Below are 16,577 nucleotides of genomic sequence, written 5' to 3' on the forward strand. Positions count from 1 at the left end.
AGAAACTTTCTTAATGCATAAAAGGGCATCTTCAAAAAATTTACAGCTAATATTCTACTTGACGTTAGAATATTCATTTAAAGGAAACAAAGGATATCACTCTTACCACTGTTATTTAACATTTTACAAGAGATACTAATCAGTGCTATGGGCAGCAAAAAGAGTAAAATAAACATAAAAATTAGGTGAAGAAGAAGGCTGGGCACACTGGCTAATGCCTGTACCCCAACACTTTGGGAGACTGAGGCAGGTGGATCACTTGAAGTCAGAGATCAAGACCATCATGGTCAACATGGTGAAACCCTGTCTCTACTAAAAATACAAAAATTAACCAAGCACGGTGGCGAGGGCCTGTAATCCCAGCTACTCAGGAAGCTAAGGCACGAGAATCACTTCAACCTGGGAGAGGGAAGTTGCAGTGAGCCAAGATTGCACCATTTTACTCCATTCTGGGATATAAAGTGAGACTCTGACTCAATAATAAAAATAAGAATAATGCATACTGCTTACTGTTTGTATTTTCATGCAGTATGCTTGATTATATAAAACCTCAGGTATCTTTAAAAAAAATCTACTAGAACTGATACATAATTTAGTATGTTTACAGTATATAAAGTCAATATCTGTACATATTTTTAATTCTAGCAACAAATAAATGGAAAATAAAATTTTAAAACTTCATAGTATACCAGAATTAAAAACATAAAATAAGGGTATGGCAAACACAAATGTGTAAGACCTGTATACCAGAACAACAAAAATTTTGGAGAAAAAGTAAAAACATCCAAATAAAAATAGAGGACTACAGCATATAAATTAATTGGAATACTCAATATTGTTAAGATGTCAATTTTTTACTAAATTATCTGCAAATTCAAAAATATTTCAATAAATAAAATAGCAGGTGTTTTCTTTTTAAGAATGACAATCTCAAAAGCAAGCAGAAGATAAGAAATAACTAAGATCAGAGCAGAACTAAGGGAGATAGTGACACCAAAAACTCTTCAAAAAAATCAGTAAATCCAGGAGCTAGTTTTTTTTAAAAAATCAACAAAATAGGCTGCCAGCCAGACAAATAAAAAAGAAAACAGAAGAATCGAATAGATGCAATAAAAATTAAAGGGGAGATCACCACTGATTCCTCAGAAATACAAAACTACCATCAGAGATTACTACAAACAGCTCTATGCACATAAACCAGTAAAGCTGGAAGAAATGGATAAATTACTGGACACTTCCAAGACTAAGCCAAGAAGAAGTTAAAACCCTGTATAGACCAATAACAAGGGCTGAAGTTGAGGCAGCAATTAATAGCCTACCAAACAAAAAAAGTCCAGATCCAGATGGATAAACAGCCAAATTCTACCAGACTTACAAAGAGGAGTTGGTACCATTCCTTTTGAAACCATTCCAAACAACACAAAAAGAGGGAGTCCTCCCTAACTCTATGAGACCAACACCTGGCAGAGACACAACTAAAAAAGAAAACTACAGGCCAATATACATGATGAACATTGATGCAAAAATCTTTAATAAAATACTGGCAAACTGAAGCCAATAGCACATCAAAAAGCTAATCCACCAAATCAAGTAGGCTTCATCCAGAGTATGTAAGGCTGGTTCAACATATGTAAGTCTATAAATGTAATCCGCCAAATAAACAGAACCAAAGACAAAAAGTGCATGATTATCTCAATTGATGGAGAGAAGGCCCTTGACAAAATTCAACAGACAAAACCCTCAATAAACTACGTATCAATGGAATGTATCTCAAATAACAAAAGCTATTTATGACAAACCCATAGCCAATATCATACTGAATGGGCAAAAATTAGAAGCATTCTCTTTAAAAACTGGCACTAGACAAGGATGCCCTTTCTCACCACTCTTATTCAATAGAGTATTGGAAGTTCTAGCCAGAGCAATTAGGCAAGAAAAAGACATAAAGGGCATTCAATTAGAAAATGAAGAAGTCAAATTGTCCCTATTTACAGATGACATGATTGTATATTTAGAAGACTCCATAGTCTCAGCCCAAAACCTCCTTAAACTGCTAAGCAACTTCAGTGAAGTCTCAGGACACAAAATCAATATGCAGAGGGGGAGGGGGCAGATCCAAGATGGCTGAATAACAACAGCTCTGGAGTGCAGTTCCCAGCAAGAACAATGTAGAGGGTGAGTGATCACCGCACTTCCAAATTAGTTTTTACTGCCCACAGATCAGGACATTCCCAGGCTGAAAAGCGCCACAATACATGGCTGTTTCAGACTGAGCAGTGCGTCTCCACACAAAGACTCACAGAAATCCGGGTGGCTGTTTCAACTGGCACCTGGAATGCCTGGGAGACAGTCACTCATTCAACTGAAAAAAAAAAGGGGGGCTGAAATAGAGAGCCAGGTGATCTGGCTCAGCAGGTCCCACCCATACAAAGACCAGCAATCTGAAACACTCTGGATTGAGAGTTTCGCAGCAAGTGCAGCTGGAACTGGGATGTTACAGCTCTGTGGAAGGGAGGGTGTACACCATTATCCTACCAAGGCAGTCTGCCATTACCGAAGCAGTCCACCATTATGAAGGCAATCTTCCATTACCGAGGCAGTCCGCAAATACATAGGCAGTTCACCATTACTGAGACAGATCGCGATTACCAAGGTAGTTCTAACTATACCTCTATAAATAAAATCACAAGGAAGTTCACACAGCAGCTGGGCAGAGCCCACAGCAGCTCAGCAATACCTCTGCTGGCAGACTGTGATTAGGCTACCTCCTTGCTGGGCAGGGCATCTCTGAAAAAAAGAAGCAGCACATCAGGAACTTATAAATAAAGCTCCACCATCCCAGGATAGAGCACCTGGGAAAAAAGGTGATTATGAGTTCTGCTGCAGCAGACTTAAATGTACATGCCCAACAGCTCTGAAAGGAACAATAGAGCTCACATTTCAGCACTTGAGCTCCTATAAGGCACAGACTGTCTCAAACAGCTCCCTGACCCCTGTATATCCAAAGAGTCACCTCATAAAGGAGAGCTCAGGCTAACATCTGGTGAGTATCCTACTGGGACAAAGATAACAGAAGAAGAAACTGGCAGCAACCCTTACTGTTCTGTAGCTGCCACAGGTGATCCCAAGGCAAGCAGGGTTTGGAGTGGACCTCCAGTAGTCTTACAACAGTGGGGCCTGACTGTTAGAAGAAAAACTAAAAAAACAGAAAGAAATAACTTCACCATCAACAAAAAGGACATCCACTCAGAGACCCCATCCAAAAGTCACCAACTAAAAACATCACAGGTAGAAAAATGCACAAAGATGGGAAGAAACCAGTGCAAAAATGATGAAAACACCCAAAACCAGAATACCTCTTCTTCTCCAAGGGTTCACAACCCATCACTAGCAAAGGAACAAAACTGGATGGAGAATGAGTCTGATGAACTGACAGAAACAGGCTTAAGTAGGTGGGTAATAATAAACTTCTCTGAGGTAAAAGAACATGCTTTACCCAAAGCAAAGAAACTGAGAATCTTGAAAAAAGGTTGATGAAATGTGAATGAGAATAAACAGCTTAGAGAAGAATATAAATGACTTAATGGAGCTGAAAAGCACAACACGAGAACTTTGCGAAGCACACACAAGTTTCAATAGCTGAATTAACCAAGCAGAAGAAAGGATATCAGAGATTGAAGATCAACTCAATGAAATAAAATGGTAAGGCAAAATTAGAAAAAAAAAGAGTGAAAAAAAATGAACAAAGCTTCCAAGAAATATGTGATTACGTGAAAAGACCTAATCTATGTTTGAAAGGTGTACCTAAATGTGACAATGAGAATGAATCCACACTGACAAACACTTCAGGACATTATCCAGGAGAAAATCCCCAACTGAGCAAGGCCAGCCAATATTCAAGTCCAGGAAATAGAGACCACCACAAAGATATTCCTCAAGAAGAGCAAACCCAAGGCACATAATCATTAGATTCACCAGGGTTGAAATGAAGGAAAAAATGCTAAAGGCAGCCAGACAGAAAGGTTGGGTTACTCACAAAGGGAAGCCCATCAGACTCACAGCAGATCACTTGGCAGAAACCCTACAAAACAGAAGAAAGTGGGAATCAGTATTCAACATCCTTAAAGAAAATAAATTTCAACCTAGAATTTTTATATCCAGCCAAACTAAGCTTTGCAAGTGAAGGAGAAATAAAATCTTTTATGAAGAAGCAATTGCTCAGAGGTTTCATCATCATCAGGCCTGCTTCACAAGAGCTCCTGAAAGAAGCACTAAACATAGAAAGGAACAACCAGTACCAGCCACTCCAAAAACGCACCAAATGGTAAAGACCATAAATGTACCAAACAAATGCATCAACTAATGGGCAAAACATTCAGCTAGCATCAAAATGGCGTTATCAAATTCACACATAACAATATTAGCCTTAAATGTAAATGGGCTAAAACCTCCAATCAAAAGACACAGACTGGCAAATTGGATAAAAAGTAAAAAACCATCAGTGGGCTGTATCCAGGAAACCCATCTCACATGCAAGAAGACACAAAGGCTCAAATTAAAGGGAGAGAGGAAGATTTACCAAGCAAATGGAGAGCAAAAAACAGCAGGAGTTGCAATCCTAGTCTCTGATAAAATAGACTTTAAACCAACAAAGATCAAAAGAGACAAAGGCATTACATAATGGTAAAAAAATAAATGCAACAAGAAGAGCTAACGATCCTAAATATATATACACCCAATACAGGAGCACGCAGATACATAAAGCAAGTTCATAATGACCTACAGAAAGACTAAGACTCCCACACAATAATAGTAGGAGACTTTAACACTCCACTGTCAATATTAGACAGATCAACGAGACAGAAAATTAACAAGGATATCCAGTACTTGAACTCAGATCTGGACCAAGCAAACCTAATAGACATTTACAGAATTCTCCACCCCAAATTCACAGAATATATATTCTTCTCAGCACCACATCACACCTACTGTAAAACTGACCACATAATTGGAAGTAAATCACTCCTCAGCAAATGCAAAATAATAGAAATCACAACAGTCTCTCAAACCACAGTGCAATCAAATTAGAACTCAGAATTAAGAAACTAATTCAGAACTGCACAACTTTATGCAAACTGAACAACTGGCTCTTGAATGCTGACTGGATAAACAATGAAATGAAGGCAGAAATAAAGATGTTCTTTGAAACCAGTGAGAACAAACACACAACATACCAGAATCTCTGCGACACATTTAAAGCAGTGTCTAGAGGAAAATTTATAGCAATAAATGCCCACATGAGAAGCAAGAAAAAATCTAAAATCGACACCCTATCATCAAAATTGAAAGAGTTAGAGGAGCAAGATAAAAAACACTTTAAAGCTAGCAGGAGACAAGAAATAACTAAGATCAGAGCAGAAATGAAGGAGACAGAGACACAAAACAAAACCTTCAAAAAATCACTAAATCCAGGTACTGGATTTTTGAAAAGATCAACAAAATAGACAGACTGCTAGCCAGATTAATAAAAAGGAAAGAGAGAAGAATCAAATAGATGCAATAAAAAACAATGAAGGGTATATCACCACTGATTCCACAGAAATACAAACTACCATCAGATATTACTACAAACAACTCTATGCACATAAACCAGTAAACCTGGAAGAAATGGATAAATTTCTGCATCCTCCCAAGCCTAAACCAGGAATAAGTTAAAATCCTGGATAAATCAATAAGAATGGCTGAAGTTGAAGCAGCAGTTAATAGCATACCAAACAAAAAAGCCCAGGTCCAGATGGGTTCACAGCTAAATTCTACCAGACCTACAAAGAGGAGTTGGTATTGTTCCTTCTGAAACTATTCCAAACAATCCAAAAAGAGGGAATCCTTCCCAGATTATTTTATGAGACCAATATCATCCTGATACCAAAACCCGGCAGAGACTCAACAACAACAAAAAAACTTTTGGCCAACAGCCATGATGAACTCAGATGCCAAAATATTCAATAGAATACTGGCAAACCGATTGCAATAGCACATCAAAAAGCTTATCCATCATGATCAAATAGGCTTCATCCCAGGAATGCAAGACTGGTTCAACATATGCAAGTCTGTAAACATAATCCACCACATAATCAGAACCAAAGACAAAAACCACATGATTATCTCAATTAATGCAGAGAAGGCCTTTGATAAAATTCAACAGCCCTTTATGCTAAAAACTCTCTGAACCTAGGTATTGACAGAACGTATCTCAAAATAATAAAAGCTATTTATGACAAACCCATAGCCAATATCATACTGAATGGGCAAAAACTGGAAGCATTCCCTTTGAAATCTGGCCCTAAACAAGGATGCCCTCTCTCACCACTCCTATTCAATATAGTATTGGAATTTCTAGCCAGAGCAATCAGGCAAGAAAAAGAAATAAAGGGTATTCAATTAGGAAAGAAGGAAGTCAAATTGTCTCTATTTGCAGAGGACATGATTGTATATTTAGAAGACACCGTTATCTCAGTCCAAAAGCTCCTGAAACTGATAAGCAACTTCAGCAAAGTCTCTGGACACAAAATCAATGTGCACAAATCACAAGCATTCCTATACACCAGTAACAGACTTAAAGAGAGCCAAATCAAGAACGAACTGCCATTTACAATTTTTACAAAGAGAATAAAATACCTAGGCATGCAACTAACAAATGATGTAAAGGACTTCTTCAAGAAAAACTACAAACCACTGCTCAAGGAAATAAGGGAGGACACAACCATATGCAAAAACATTCCATGCTCATGTTTAGGAAGAATCAATATTGTGAAAATGGCCATACTGCCCGAAGTAATTTATGGATTCAACACTATCCCCATCAAGCTACCTATGACGCTCTTCACAGAACTAGAAGAAAAAAAAACACTTTAAATTTCATATGGAACCAAGAGAGAGCCCTCATAACCAAAACAATTCTAAGCAAAAAGAACAAAGCTGGAGTTATCATGCTACCTGACTTCAAACTATACTTTTTCTTTATTACTTCAGGCTATAGTAATCAAAACAGCATGATACGGGTACCAAAACAGAGATATAGACTAATGGAACAGAACAGAGGCCTCAGAGGCAATGCCACACATCTACAACCATCTGATCTTTTACAAACTTGACAAAAATAAGCAATGGGGAAAGGATTCCCTGTTTAATAAATGGTGTCAGGAAAACTTGCTAGCTATGTGCAGAAAACAGAAACTGGACCCCTTCTGACACCTAACACTAAAATTAACTTCAGATGGATTAAAGACTTAAACATAAGGCCTTACACCATCAAAAACCTATAGGAAAACCTAGGCAACACCATTCAGGACATAGGTGTAGGCAAAAACTTCATGACTAAAACACCAAAAGCATTGGCAACAAAAGCCAAAATAGACAAATGGGAACTAATTAAACTCCAGAGATTCTGTACAGCAAAAGAAACCAGCATTAGGGTGAACTGGAGACAAACAGAATGGAAAAATATTTTGCAATCTACCCATCTGACAAAGGGCTAATATCCAGAATCTACAAAGAACTAAAACAGATTAATGAGACAAAAACAAACCAATTCAAAAGTGGGCAAAGGATATCAACAGACACTTTTCAAAAGAGTACAACAAACCTATGAAAAAATGCTCATTATCACTGATTATTAGAGAAATGCACATCAAAACCACATTGAGATCCCATCTCACGCCAGTTAAAATGGCAGTCATTAAAAAATCTGGAGACAACAGATGCTGGAGAGGATGTGGAGAAATAGGAACACTTTTACACTGTTGGTAGGAAAGTAAATTAGTTCAACCATTGTGGAAGACAGTGTGGCGATTCCTCAAGGACCTAGAAATAGAAATTCCATTTGACCCAGTAATCCCATTACTGGGTGTATATTCAAAGGATTATAAATCATTCTATTATAAAGACATATGCATATATATGTTCATTGTGGCACTGTTTACGATAGCAAAGATGCGGAACCAACCCAAATGTCCATTGATGATAGACTGGACAAGGAAAATGTGGCACATATATACCATGGAATACTCTGCAGCCATAAAAAACAATGAGTTGTGTCCTTTGTAGGGACGTGGATGAATCTGGAAACCATCATTCTCACCAAACTGATATAAGAACAGAAAAACAAACACTGCTGTTCTCACTCATAGGTGGGTGTTGAGCAATGAGAATACATGGACTCAGGGAGGGGAGCATCACCCACTAGCATCTGTTGGTGGGGAATAGAGGAGGGACAGTGGTGGGTAGGGAGTCTGGGGAGGGATAAAGAAGAAAAATCCCAGAAATAGGTGACAGGGGGATGGAGGGAGCAAACCACATTGCCATGTATGTACCTATGCAAGTATCCTGCATGTTTTGCACATGTACACCAGAACCTAAAGTGCAATAATATATATATATTTATAAAAATCTATGCAGAAATCACAAGCATTCCTATACACCAACAAGAGACAGAAAGCCAAATAATGAGTGAACTCCCATTTACAATTCCTACAAAGAGAATAAAATACCTAGGAATACAATTAACAAAGGATGTAAAAGACCTCTTCAAGGAAAACCACAAACCACTGATCAAGGAAATAAGAGAGGACACAAACATATGGAAAAATATTCCATGCTCAGTTAGGAACAATCAATATTGAGAAATTGGTTACATTACCCAAAGTAATTTATAGTTTCAATGCTATTCCCATTAAACTACCAATGACCTTCCTCACAGAACTGGAAAAAGAAAAAAACACTTTAAACTTCATATGGAACCAAAAGAGAGACCACATAGCCAAGACAATACTAGCAAAAAGAACAAAGGTGAAGGCATCAGGCTACCTGACTTCAAACTATAATACAAGGCTACAGTAATCAAAACAGCATCATACTGGTACCAAAACACAGATGTAGACCAATGAAACAGAACAGAGACCTTGGAAGCAATGCCACACATCTATAAAGGTCTGATCTATGACAAACCAGATAAAAGCAAACAATGGGGAAAGGATTCCCTGTTAAATAAATGGTGTTGAGAAAACTGGCTCGCCATATGCAGGAAGCTGAAACTAAATCCCTTCCTTACACCTTATACAAAAATTAACTCCAGATGGATTAAAGATTTAAACATAGAACTAACACCATTAAAAACCTAGAAGAAAACCTAGGCAACAGCATTCCAGACATAGGCATCGGCAAGGACTTCATGACTAAAACACCAAAAGCATTGGCAACAAAAGCCAAAATAGACAATGGGATCTAATTCAACATAAGAGCTTCTGCACAGCAAAAGAAACAATCATTAGAGTGAACTGGTAACCAACAGAATGGAAAAAATTTTGCAATTTACTCATCTGACAAAGGGCTAATATCCAGAATCTACATAGAATTAAATCAGATTTACAAGAAACAAACAAACCCATTTGAAAGTGGGCAAAGGAGATGACACTTTACAAAAGAAACTGTTTTATGTGGCCAAAAAACATATGAAAAAATGCTCATTATCATTGGTCATTAGAGACATGCAAATCAAAATCACATTGAGATACCATCTCACATCAGTTAGAATGATGATCATGAACAAATCAGGAGACAACAGATGCTGGAGAGAATGTAGCGAAATAGGAACACTTTTACAGGGTTAGTGGGAGTGTAAATTCATTCAACCATTAGGGAAGACATGGTGGCGATTCCTCAAGGATCTAGAAATGTTAATTCCATTTGACCCAGCAATCCCATTACTGGGTATATGCCCAAAGGATTATAAATCATTCTATTATAAAGACACATGCACATGTATGTTCATTGAGGCACTGTTTACAATAGCAAAGACCTGGAACCAACCCAAATGCCCATCAATTGTAGACTGGACAAAGAAGATGTGGCACATATGCACCATGAAACAGTATGCAGCCATAAAAAAAAATGACAAGAGTTTGTGTCCTTTGTAGAAACATGGGTGAATCTAGAAACCATCATTCTCAGCAAACTGAAACAAGCAGAGAAAACAAAACACCACATGTTTTCACTCATAGGTGGGTGACGAACAATGAGAACACTTGGGCACAGGGAAGGGAACAACACTTACTGGGGAAGGTCAGGAGGGGTGAAGGGGAGGGGAGGGGAGGGACAGAGTGGGGCAGGGAGGTTGGGGAGGTCTAACACCAGGAAAATGTGTGATTTAGTTGATGGGGGGAAGACAGCAAACCACCATGGCATGTATGTACCTATGCAACAATCCTGCAGGATGCAGGATGTGCACATGCACCCCAGAACCTAAAGTGCAGTTAAAATGAAAAGAAAAAAAATGACAATCTGATTATAAAATTTATACGAAAATGCAAAAGGAAATAAATAGCTCAAAAAACTTTGACAAAGAAGAGAAAATATAAAATTATTCAGCATAGAAGACTTACTTTAATATCACAATAAACCATAGAGTGTGGCATTGACCTAAGAAGAGACAAGCTGATCAGTGGACATTTATAAAAATGCCTAGACATAGACCAACACATATATTGTCAATTCAGCTTTACTCAATCTAATAGGAAAATTATAGTAATTTTAACAAATGGTGCTGGAAACTCAGAATACGTTTGTGGGAATAAAAGGGACCATAATGATATTGTTCTACATCTTTCTAAAAAATTATTTTGAGATAGATCAGAAATCAAAACATAAAAGCCAGAGTATAAATCTTAAAAAAAAAACAAAAATATCTTAACAAAGTATTGAGTTGCCAAATATTTTGCAACTTGGGGCACCAAATATTTCTTAGACACAAATATGGAATTTATTAAGAAATTGATAAATCATACTTTTTTGAAATTAAAAAACTAAACTCTTCAAAAAACAAAATGAGAGAAATGAAATGGCAAACACAGATTTGGGGAAAATAGTTTCAATGCTTATATTTAACAATTACTTCTATGCAGAATTTATAAAGTTCTCCTACTGTTAAATGATTATAAGAATCCACTTATTATTTAAAAAGACATTAACAGATATTTCTCTCAAGAGGATATACAGATGGCCAAAAAGCACATAAAACTCTCAAAATAAGTAGCTATCAAGTAAATGCAAATTAAAATCACAATGAGAATGACTAAAATAAAAAGTAGTGACAATATCATAATGTTCATCAGGATGGAGAGCAACTGAAATTCTCAAACATTTTGAAGGAAATATAAAATGATATAATCACTTTGGAAAAAGGGATGACTTTTTAAAAATAGAAATAAGTATACATCTAGTCATGTATTTTCATAAGATATATATTTATTTTAATAAGAATGAGTATTTGAATAAGTAAGATGAAAACAAGATATATATATATATATTTTTTAATAAGAAAGTAAAAGGAATAAAAACACAAAAGGAATGGAAAATTTTGTCCATTAACATCTTCTGCAAGAATGTTTACAACAATGTTCTTTATAAATTAAACAATGGAAACAGCTCAAATGCTCATGAAAAAGGGAATAAATTAAAAGTGATGCTATATTCGTATATTGTAGAGACATGGATGTCTCTATATATAGATGCAATATATTCACCAATAAAGAGGAATGGAGTGCTAGATCACAAAAGAATACAGTGAATTTTACATATTAAGTGAAAGAAGCCAGACACAAAAATTATGTTCTTCCAGGAATATGAAGTTCTAAAACACGCAAAACTAAGCTATGATGATAGAAATCAGAGGACTAATGTCTAGATGAAACATGTGAGGATTTACTGAAAATCCCTGGAAGTTATTAACTGGTCTGATGTAAATGTCCCATATCTTAAAAGGAATAAAGATAGTATAAATGAATACATTTATCAAACCTTGATGAAATAAACACTTAAACTCTGGGCATTTTAGTGAATTTGAATTTTACCAGATTTTAAAAATTAAATTAAAATTAAAATGACACTGGCTCAAGCACTCCACTTCACTGCTTTGTCAACCAATCCTGACTTTCTTTTTCAGTGTCAAGCAAATATAAATACAAAGAGTTTAAAGAGTCTAGAAGTCCAAAGTTCTGAAAAATGACAAAAGTTCATGAGAAGTTGCTCCATTATATCCAAAACCCAAATGGGGTGTTTTCTGATATAATGTGTTTATAATGATTTTTTTTCCTAAAAGATCCACTTTTGAGACTATAATATTTGTACCTGAGAGATAATGAAAATAGGGGGACTATCCACTCTTTTCAAATAGCAAAAATGTTTTAACTGCTGAAACCACTGAAATATTATTTTAGAAGAGAGAAATTAAAAGTAATACAATGACAGTCTTGTTTTTATTTTTTTATCTTTCTCTTACATAACAAATGGATACACCTTGAGTGTTTCAGGATGATATGGCTTGGCTGTGTCCTCACCCAAATCTCATCTTGAATTGTAGCTCCCATAATTCCCATCTGCCATGGGAGGGACCTGGTGGCAGGTAATTGAGTCATGGGGATGGTGATGTTCTGCTTTCCTGTGTTGTTCTCATGACAGTAAATAAGTTCACAAGATCTGATGGTTTTATAAAGGGGAATTCCCCTACACAAGCTCTCTCTTGCTTGCTGCCATGTAAGACATGACTTTGCTCCTCATTCACCTTCCACCATGATTGTAAGGCCTCCCCAGACATATGGAACTGTGAGTCAATTAAAACTCTTTTCTTTAAAATTACCCAGTCTCAGGTATATCTTTATTAGCAGCCTGAGAACAGAATAGTACACAGGGCAAATTAACTGAATTGCACTCATGATAACTTCTGAAATTCAGTCTCACCATATAGTGCTTTTATATACATTGTCTTACTTCATATTTACAACAAATGTATAAAGTTTAAGCATCTTTATTTTACAAATAAAGAAACTAAGGTTTATGTGATTCACCTGGTGACAAAAGTAACACTATAGTTTAAGGTTAATATTGTTGCTAACTGTGCAAGATGCATGGGCAAAATTTTGTAAGACACTATCTTTAAGAAATTCAGAAACCATAGTATCTACAAGTTGCCTAGTACAGAAATTCAACAGATCAACTGTGTCCAGAAATTATTCTCAAGAATCTAGAATCAGTAATAAAGTTTTAGTGTATCTACCATATATGTCTGAAAACACTTTTTTCCTTAATCAGCCATACAATTGAAAATAGCGTATGCTAGGTATAACCAAGGATGGTTCAACATATGCAAATCAATAAATTAACCACATAAACAGAATTAGAAGCAAAAATCATATGATCATCTCAATAGAAGCAGAAAAAACATTTGATAAAATTCAGCATCCCTTCATAATCAAAATCCTCAACAAACTAGTGATCAAAGAACATACCTCAAAATAATAAAAGCCTTATATGACAAAACCACAGACAACATACTAAACAGAGAAAAGTTGAAATAATTCCCCCTAAGAACTAGAACAAGATAAGGATGCACATTCACCACTCCCATTCTACATACTAGAGGAAGTTCTAGCTAGAGCAATTAGGTAACACAAAGAAATAAAAGGCATTGAAATTGAGAAAGAGGAAGTCACATTATGTGCTTGGTAATAATATAATCTCATACTTAGAAAACTCTACTTCTTTAAACAAATTTCAAGATTTGATGAATGACTTCAGCAAATTTTTAGAATACAAAATTATTGTACAAAAATTAGTAGCAGTTCTATGCAACAGTAAAGATCAAGCTAATAACCAAATCAATAACTCAGTCCCATTTATAATAGCTACAGAAAATAAAAATTGAAATACCTTGGAGAACATTTGACCTAGGAGGTGAAAAAAGTCTCCAAGGAGAACTCAAAGACACTGAAAAAAGAAATTGTAGGTGATACAAACAAATGGAAAAATACCTTATGCTCATGGATAAAAATAACTAATATTATTTAATAAAATACTTTTCAAAGTAATCTACAGAGTCAATGAAATTTCTATCAAAATACCACTACCAGTATTATTTTTCACAGAATTAGAAAAAAAGAAAACCTAAAGTCCATATAGAATGGAAAAGAACTTAAATAGTCAAAGGAATCCTAAGCAAAAAGAACACATCTTGGAACATGACATTATGTGACTCCAAATTATACAAGACTATAGTAACTGAAACAGCTTGGTACTGGTATAAAAATAGACATATAGATCTTTGGAACAGAGAACCCAGGAGTAAAGCCACACACCTAAAACCAAATGATCTTCAACAAAGCCAACAAAAATATGAACTGGGGAAAGGACACCATAAATGCTACTAGAAAAACTAAATAAACATTTGTAGTAAAATGAAATTGGACTTTTTTACTATATACAATAATTAACTCAAGGTAGATTAAAAACTTCAATGTAAGACCTGAAACTATAAAATATCTTAGAAGAAAACTTAGAAAAGTCTCTTCTGGACATTGGCCAAAGCAAAGAACTTATGACTAAGTCCTCAAAAGCAATTGTGAAAAAATTGACAAATGGGACCTAATTAAACTAAAAAGCTTCTGTATAGCAGAAATAGCCATCAGAGTGAAAAAATGACCTACAGAAAAGAAAAAATTATCTGCAAACTATCCATCTGACAAAGAACTGGTATCCAAAATCTCCAAGTAACTCAAACAAGTCAACAAGAAGAACAAATATTCTCATTAAGTAGACCAAAAAAAAGGCAGACATTCTCAAAAGAAGACATACCGGCAGCCAACGACTATATTAAAAATGCTAATCATCATTTATAATCAGAGAAATGCAAATTAAAACCATAATGAGATACCAGCTCACACCAGAATAGTTATTATTAAAAATTCAAAAAACAACATATAGGTGAAAATGTAGAGAAAGGGAATGCTTATATACATTTGGAGGGGATGAAAATTACTGCAGCCCCTGTGAAAAACTATGGAGATTTCTCAAAGAAAAAAAAAAACAGAAGTATAATTTGATCCAGCAATCTCCCCACTGAGTATCTGTTCAAAGGAAAAGAAACAATTATATTAAAATATTGCTGACTAGAAGCAGCTAGTGTGTATGGTTCTCATAGAAAGAAATGAAAGGGACATATACACCATGGAGTATTATGCAGCCATCAAAAATGATGAGTTTCTGTCATTTGTAGGGACATGGATGAACCTGGAGATCATCATTCTCAGCAAACTGACACAAGAACAGAAAATGAAATACTGCATGTTCTCACTCATAGGTGGGTGTTGAACAATAAGAACACATGGACACAGGGAGGGGAGCACCGCATACTGGGGTGTGTTGAAGGGAATAGGGGAGGGACAGTGGCAGGGGGAGTTAGGGAGAGATAGCATGGGGAGAAATGCCAGATATAGGTGAAGGGAAGGAAGGCAGCAAATCACACTGCCACGTGTGTACCTATGCAACTATCTTGCATGTTCTTCACATGTACCCCAAAACCTAAAATGCAATTAAAAATAAAAGAAAAAAGAAAGGAACGAAAGGAGCGAGTAAATACAACACCTTCAACTGAAACATCTAGGACTCACATTGGAACTCATCAAAAAGCAACCAGACCAACGAGAAATAAAGAAAAGAAAGACAGGACAATGGTCCACCCAAGACCAACCCGAAGCCACAGGAACCTCTTTCACCCAGGGAAGCAGTGAATGAACGTCAGACCTGGGAAACCACACTTCTCCAATGGATTTTGCAACTCTCTGGTCAGGAGATCTCCTTGTAAAACGACTCCACCAGGGCCTTTAGTCTGACAGACAGAGCTATGTGGAGTCTCTGCAGAACAACCATTCAGGCACACATAAAGAGTCTGGAGCCTTAGATACTAAGGCTTTCTGTCAAAAGTAGCTACAGCTCCAACAAGGTGGAAGGTACAATGCCTGTACTTATCCCCCCAAAAAAGACTGAATCCAAGGGGCAGTGAGCAGTGAAAGCCTGCCCTACTTCCACAGTTCCTCACAGGATATGACCCATTGGCTTGACATTCTAGCCAGCTACTAGTAGCAACCTTTTACCTCCCTGAGAAGGTTTTTCTGGAAAGAAGAATGGGCCACCATCTTTGCTGTTTGGGTGCTTTGCCCACTTCAGCCTTCAGACTTTGGAAAGTCCAAGCTGACTGGAGAAGGAAGATATCACCCAGCACAGCATAGCTGCTCTATCAAAATATGGTCAAACTACTACTTTAGGCAGGTGCCTGATCCCAGTCCTCCTCACTGGGTGGAACCTCCCAACTGGGACCTCCAGCCATCTCTGCTAGTGTTCTTCAGCTGACAGAGTTGAATTCCCCCAGAGGAAAAGGCAGGCCACCATCTTTGCTGTTTGGGCAACTTAGCTGTCCCAGCTTTAAGACTTTGGAGAGTTTCAACAAACAAGAGGTGGAGGGATCCCCCAGCACAGCACCAGCACAGTTGCTCTAGCAAAACATGTCCAGTCTGGTTCTTTAAGTGGGTACCTAATTCCACCTCTCACTGGGCAGGGCCTCTGAAATGGGGCCTCCAGCTACCCCTATTGGTGTTTTGTAGCCAACAGAAATTTGTAATCTCCCTGAAACAGAGTTCCCAGAGAAAGGGGCGAGCCACCATCTTTGCTGTTTGAGTGACTTGGCTGTTCTC

At 36.7% G+C, this 16,577-nt stretch overlaps 1 long non-coding RNA gene across 1 annotated transcript in view; it reads left to right on the forward strand.

Moving 5' to 3' along the window:
* The first annotated feature begins 2,040 nt into the window (after positions 1-2,040).
* LOC144581872 (uncharacterized) overlaps positions 2,041-16,577 on the forward strand; it is a 32,372-nt gene continuing 17,835 nt past the window's right edge. The window contains exon 1 of the long non-coding RNA XR_013533287.1: positions 2,041-2,175. This is a non-coding gene — a long non-coding RNA (uncharacterized LOC144581872). The remainder of the gene's footprint in view (positions 2,176-16,577) is intronic.

This window comes from Callithrix jacchus, chromosome 3, assembly GCF_049354715.1.
Source record: "Callithrix jacchus isolate 240 chromosome 3, calJac240_pri, whole genome shotgun sequence".
NCBI classification, from domain to species: domain Eukaryota; kingdom Metazoa; phylum Chordata; class Mammalia; order Primates; family Cebidae; genus Callithrix; species Callithrix jacchus.